Source organism: Macaca fascicularis, chromosome 13, assembly GCF_037993035.2.
Source record: "Macaca fascicularis isolate 582-1 chromosome 13, T2T-MFA8v1.1".
Lineage (NCBI taxonomy): Eukaryota > Metazoa > Chordata > Mammalia > Primates > Cercopithecidae > Macaca > Macaca fascicularis.
In genome coordinates, this window is record NC_088387.1 from 74,372,920 (window position 1) to 74,379,494 (window position 6,575).

At 45.4% G+C, this 6,575-nt stretch overlaps 1 long non-coding RNA gene across 2 annotated transcripts; it reads right to left on the reverse strand.

The window, feature by feature from the left end:
• Window positions 1-731: 731 nt before the first annotated feature.
• On the reverse strand, window positions 732-4,181 carry LOC135966833 (uncharacterized). 2 transcript variants are annotated; one of them, XR_010580459.2, is made up of 3 exons: window positions 3,622-4,181; window positions 1,774-1,827; window positions 732-1,186 (listed from the first exon to the last, which is right to left on the reverse strand). It is a non-coding gene; the product is annotated as an uncharacterized lncRNA (long non-coding RNA). The 2 variants fall into 2 exon arrangements; XR_012422400.1 differs by having other exon boundaries at window positions 732-1,234.
• Between the last annotated feature and the right edge of the window lie 2,394 nt (window positions 4,182-6,575).

A 6,575-nucleotide genomic window follows, 5' to 3' on the forward strand; every position in this document is an offset into this window, starting at 1 on the left:
TATTTCCCCAGGGCCTGGCATGTTCTGGAAGCTCATGTTGAATGAATGAGAGCTTCAAGGCTCAAATGAAGTTTCACTCCTCCCTAAAGCCTCCCCAGTAGCAGCACAGCCATCATTAAGTCTCTTCTCTGAGGCCCAGACTATTTTCCTTGCATTTCTTCCTGTGTATTAGCTGCATCCCCACTACCCTCCCCTTATACTTGCCTGTGAGCTCCTCAAGGGCAGGGAACATGTCTTTGCCTCCCCTGGCATCAAGTATGGCTTGAAGCATGCCCTGGGTACTCAAGAAATGCTGATTTTTTTTTTTTTTTTTTTTTTTTTTAGACGGAGTCTTGCTCTGTCACCCAGGCTGGAGTGCAGTGGCAGATCTTGGCTCACTGCAACCTCTGCCTCCCGGGTTCAAGCGATTCTCCTGCCTCAGCCTCCTAAGTAGCTGGGATTACAGGCATGGGCCACTATGCCTGGCTAATTTTTTGTATTTTTAGTAGAGACAGGGTTTCACCATGTTGGCTAGGCTGGTCTCAAACTCCTGACCTCAAGTGATCCACCTGCCGTGGCCTCCCAAAGTGCTGTGATTACAGGCGTGAGCCACCGCACCTGGCCTGATCCTAGTTTTTTGGGAGAGGGCGGCAGGCATGCCTTTTTGTAGGGGAGAAACAGCAATATCTTTTCCTCATTCATAGATAGATTCATAGCTGAAAGCCCTCTAACAAAAGATAGATTAATAAGAGAAAAGCATAAAACATTTGTTTAATACAAGTTTTGTGTGACACAAGAATCTTCAGAAATGAAGACCCAATGAAACAAGGAAATCGGTGAATATTTATGCTTAGGTCTGAGGAATAGACAGTCATACAGAAGCATGATGGGAAGACAAAAGGACATGGTCTAATGGGAATAAACTGGGGGGAGTTCAGCAAGATCTGTTTGCTCAGGTTCTTCGTGGCATCTCTATTTGACATTCCTTTCCTCTGGGTATAGGGTAGGACAACTGTCACGTGAAGGTCTTCAGGCAAGAAGGGCAGGGGAAGGTAAGAGTGACCTTTCTCCTCTGCTGTTTTCTGTTTCCGAGATGCCATATTTTTGGGTAGTATTTCCTACACTCCATCATTGTGAAAGCCTGCATCATTTAGATGGACAGCTGCCCCTTTGTTCAAAGCCTTGGATGCATTTGCTGAGAAGGTCCCTGGATACAAGACAATGTCATCAGTCTATCATTTATGAGGAAGAGGTTCTTAAATAAAGGAGAAATTGGAAAGAAAAAATCAATTAGGATCAGGGAGATGGCTGCTCTGTGGCACCCCTTTCTCCCTTAGCTAAAGTGGCTTTTGATTGGACTGGGCTGTCTCTGAGCTGGAGCAGAAGCTAATAGAAGGCGATTTTTCTTTCTTTGCAAGGAGCAATGTTAATCGGAACAGTGAGAGCTTGAGTGTCAACTCTGCACTTACATAAAAATGGGCGTGGGGATGAATGTGCAACAATTATCCTGTGACCAGAGTCTTTCAGGAAGGACAAACCCAAGATTAGTGGTTAATGCTGAATCCCAAGGAGTCTTGCCCTGAAGCTAAGGAAATAATCCTGACACTGTCTATTTCCAGCTCAAGACCATTTGCAAAGGGGGCCTGTGCTTTCAAAATGGAAAGAAAATTAGACAGTAATTTCTTGAGGGGAGGGAGACGTGGTACTGTTTTAAAACAAGTTGAACTGCTGAGGAGCACCGTGGAGCAGAAAGAAAAAAAATCTTACATTCCAGCTCTGAATTCTGTCACTTACCAGCTCTATGACCCAGGCAAGTCATGCGGCTTCTCTAAGCATCGATTTCCTCATCTGTAAATAGAGACAATGATTTCTGTCTATCTCCTGAGACCACTGTGTGAATTAAATTAGATCATACATGGGAAAGGCCATAGACAAAGTATAAAGCCCTCTACAAATGTGGGGTATATTATTTGGCAAAGGCACATTGTACCCACAGTACCCTCCAGTAGCCCCAGCCTAGTTGAGAAGAGGGCACAGACCAATGGAATGACAAGGGACAGCCCAAGTGTGACCTGGGGTCTCCCGTCCCCATCAGAGCTCGATAAGAATGCCTGGAACTCCCATTCCTGCCCAGCGTTTCTTTGCATTCTTGGCGAGAAGGCGGACTTTATCATCTCACTGCAGACCAGCTGAGGATAGGGGGCAGTGTGGCTCAGTGAGTAGAACAGGGACTGTGGAGTCAGGCTGCCTGGGTTGGAATGCTAATTCAGCATCTGCATGAACTTGGGCAAGTTAGGTAACCTCTCTGTGCCTCGGGTTCCTCATCTGTAAAATGAGGATAATGATCTATACCTCACTGGATTGTTGTGAGGATTAAACGAAGTTATGAGCAAAGTGTTTAGAAAAGCACTTAGAGAAACACTGAGTGTCGTACTCACCTCAGGCTCCAGGATCCCCGAAACAGATGCAGTTTATAAGGCATCTTTTCATCCTAAATGTGCTCACCCTGCCCTGTGCCAACCACAGAACTTGGCCCCTCTCCTTGGCTGATTTTAAAACAAATAAAGGCAAAAGCAAAAGTAAAAAGACACACACATATACAAAGGCTCTTTTGGGCCAGGCACGGTGGCTCATGCCTGTAATCCCAGCACTTTGGGAGGCCAAGGCGGGTGGATCACCTGAGGTCAGGAGTTCAAGACCAGCCTGGCCAACATGGTGAAATCCCCTCTCTACTAAAAATTTAAAAATTAGCCGGGCATGGTGGCATGCTCCTGTAATCCCAGCAATGCAGGAGGCTGAGGCAGGAGAATCGCTTGAACCCGGAAGGTGAAGGTTGCAGTGAGCTAAGATCTTGCCACTGCACTCCAGCCTAGGCAACAGAGTGAGACTTCATCTCAAAAATAAATAAATAAATAAAAAATAAAGGCTATTTTGGCCTTAGAAAATTTTACTGAAGTACTGAAAGAAGTGGAGGAAATTTACACAAACATCTTAAAACGTAGACAGCTGGTGTTTAAAAGTCTCTGCTGTGTATCTGCCAACCTGCTGCCATGTCACTGGGTCTCTCCATCCTTCCCCTTTCATGAGCAAATGCTTCCCCCAGCCCCATCCCATTCTGCCATGTCTTGTGAAAAGAAATTCAGCCCTCACTTTCTACAGCTTCTTTCTTCCAGGTCCTGCCTCGGGGCCTACCTTCTCATATCCAGATGGTTCTAGCAGTATTTTCCTAAACCAAGACAATTTCCTTTCTAAGCAGGATTCTGGCGTTGCCTGTTAAGATGGCACATACTGTTTTCTCACCCTACTATAAACTCAAAAATCATGAGATTGGATTTTGGGGTTTTGAGTTGTCAATGGTTAGAGGAGAAAGGGGGCGCTCTCTGATAGAGACCAAGTGTAACCGCCCAACGGGTTCTCCTTGCTCACTGCCTAGACAGAACCAATTTATCAAGACAGGGGAATTGCAAGAAAGAGTTTAACTCACACAGACCCTGCTATACGGAGACTGGAGTTTTATTATTACTGAAATCAGTCTCCCCAAAATCTTGGGGACTGGGGTTTTTAAGGATAATTTGGTGGGGGTGGGGGAGTGGGTAGCAGTGAATCAGGAGTTCTGATTGGTTGGGTCAGAGATAAACTCACAGGGAGTCAAACCTGTTCTCTTGCACTGAGTTGGTTCCTGGGTGGGGGCCACAAGACCAGATGAGCCCGTCTTTCCACCTGGGGTGGTGCCAGCTGATCCATTCAGTACAGGGTCTGGAAAATATTTCAAGCTCTGATCTTTGGTTTTACAATAATGATGTTATCCCCAGCAACAATTTGTGGAGGTTCAGAATCTTGCAGTCTGGCTGGATACTTCTGGGGGCTCTGAGGGAGAATATGTATTCTTGCTTCTTTCAGCTTCTGGAGGCTACGTGTGTTTCTTGGCTGGTGGCCCCTTCCTTGCGTCACTCTAACCTCCAGCTCTCTCATCAGATCTTCTGCCTCCCTCCTATAAGGATACTTGCAATTATTCTTTTTTAAAAATTATTTTTAGTTTTTTTATTATTTTTTTGAGATGGAGTCTTGCTCTGTGACCCAGGCTGGAGTGCAGTGGCACGATCTCAGCTCACTGCAACTTCTGCCTCCTAGGTTCAAGCGATTCTCCTGCCTCATCCTCCCTAGTAGCGGGGATTACAGGCAGCTGCCACCATGCCCAGCGTATTTTTAGCGGAGACAGGGTTTCACCATGTTGGCTAGGCTGTCTCGAACTCCTGACCTCAAATGATCCTCCTGCTTTGGTTTCCCAAAGTCTTGGGATTACAGGTGTAAGCCACCGAGCCCAGCTGTATTTTTTATTTTTTGAGACAGGGTGTCACTCTATCACACAGCTGGAGTGCAGTAACATGATCACTGCTCACTGCAGCCTCGATCTCCAGAGCTCGAGCGATCTTCCCACCTCAGCCTCCCGAGTAGGTGGGGCTACAAGCATGCACCACCACACCTGACTAATTTTTGTATTTTTTATAGAGATGGGGTTTTATCATGTTGCCCAGGCTGGTCTCAAACTCCTGGACTCAAGCAATTTGCCTGGCTCAGCCTCCCAAAGAACTAGGATTACAGACGTGAGCCACTGTGCCTGACCACTTGCAGTTATTCTTATCTGAGGGTATACTCGGATAGTCTAGGATAATCTCCCCATCTCAAGATCTTTAAATCACATCTGCAAAGTCACACAAAGTACCACACTCACAGGTAGGCAGCAGTCTGTAGTGCCCAGTCAAGAGAAGAAGGTAAAAACTTCTTGTCCCTTCCTTTCCAAGGAGATCGGAAAGAAGATTCACAGGAGAAAGGAGATTCACAGGAGAAAATCATTCGTTTGGGTCATGATTCTGGCTAAAATTTGGTTTTGAGACCAGGCATGGTGGCTCACGCCTGTAATCCTAGCACTTTGGGAGGCTGAGATGAGCTGATCATGAGGTCAAGAGATCGAGACCATCCTGGCCAACAAGCTGAAACCCCATCTCTACTAAAAATACAAAAATTAGCTTGTCGTGATGAGGAAAGAGAGAGACCCTCTCATATTGTTTTATATTGTTTTATACTCAGTACCTGTTTTAAGAAAAAAACAAGGAAGTAAAACCAAAGACAAGCAGCCCGGCACCAGGCCCAAAACCAGACCTGGGCCTGCCTGGCCTAAACCCAGTAGTTAAAAATCAACTCATAACTTAGAAACCGATGTTATTCATAGATTCCAGACATTGTATAGAAGAACACTGTGAAACTTCCTGCCCTGTTCTGTTTCTCTCTGACCACCGGTGCATGCAGCCCCTGTCACGTACCTCCTGCTTGCTCAAATCAATCATGACGCTTTCATGTGAAATCTTTAGTGTTGTGAGCCCTTAAAAGGGACAGAAATTGTGCACTCGGGAGCTCAGATTTTAAGGCAGTAGCTTGCAGATGCTCCCAGCTGAATAAAGCCCTTCCTTCTACAACTCGGTGTCTGAGAGGTTTTGTCTGCGGCTCGTCCTGCCACAGTGGTGGGGCGTACCTGTAGTCCCAGCTACTCAAGGAGGCTAAGGCAGGAGAATCTCTTGAACCTAGGAGGGGGAGGTTGCAGCGAGCCGCAGGTCGTGCCACTGCACTCCAACCTGGCGACAGAGCGAGACTCCGTCTCAAAAAAAGAAAAAAATGTGTTTTTGAGGTATCCATTAGTTATTGATCCTTTTCCTGCTAGGTGCTACTATTTCTTTCCTGTTTGTCTCATTTTGTGGCCTGAGAACTTGGCTTGACTTTTGAGCTGTTGGGACATGCAAGTAGTGAGTTTCACGTATGCAGGTGGTCAACTATGGATTGGTTCTCTCCTCCCTCCCAAGAGGCATTTCTATGGAAATGAAAGAAAAACAAATATTAATGATTGGAACAGACTATAAACCAGTTTCCCAGTCTGGAGGGCAGCTATAGAGAAGATTACTAGATGTTGGGCTTGAAACATCTTTTGTAGTTTGAATGTCCCTGGTAATATCTTCCAGGATTCCAGTGAACTTTCTGAATGGCGCACACAGCAACAAGCACAAAAGTTGTCCACACATGAGCTATTGTGGTAATGTCTCTGAATAAGTATCAAGTAATGTCTCTGAAGTAAGTATCAAGTCATCCAGCTTCAGCTTTAGGAAAACGGCAGTTTTTCTTTTTAGTGATTCGAAGTCAAAAGGGTAGGAGAAAATCAGAATAGTCTGGAGAATCATAGCCAGATATTGGAAGACACTCCAATAGAAGAATTCAGGATCCAATCCCATTTGCAGGTAGAAAACAAAGCCTCAAAGACAATGACTAGGACTAGAATCTGGTAAAAGAAAAACTTCAGCTGAATGACATTTAAAGGAGTTTAATTGAGCAATGAACGATTCTCGAATTGGGAGAGCCTCCCAAGCCAGTGGCTCTGAAACTCCAGTGAAGCCACATGGTGGAAGATTTATGAATAGAAAAAGGAAATTTATGTACAGAATTGGAAGTGAGGTACAGAAACAGCTGGATTGGTTACAGGTTGGTGTTTGCCTTATTTGAACATGGTCTGAACAGTTGGCTACATTTGATTGGCCAAAACTTGGTGATCA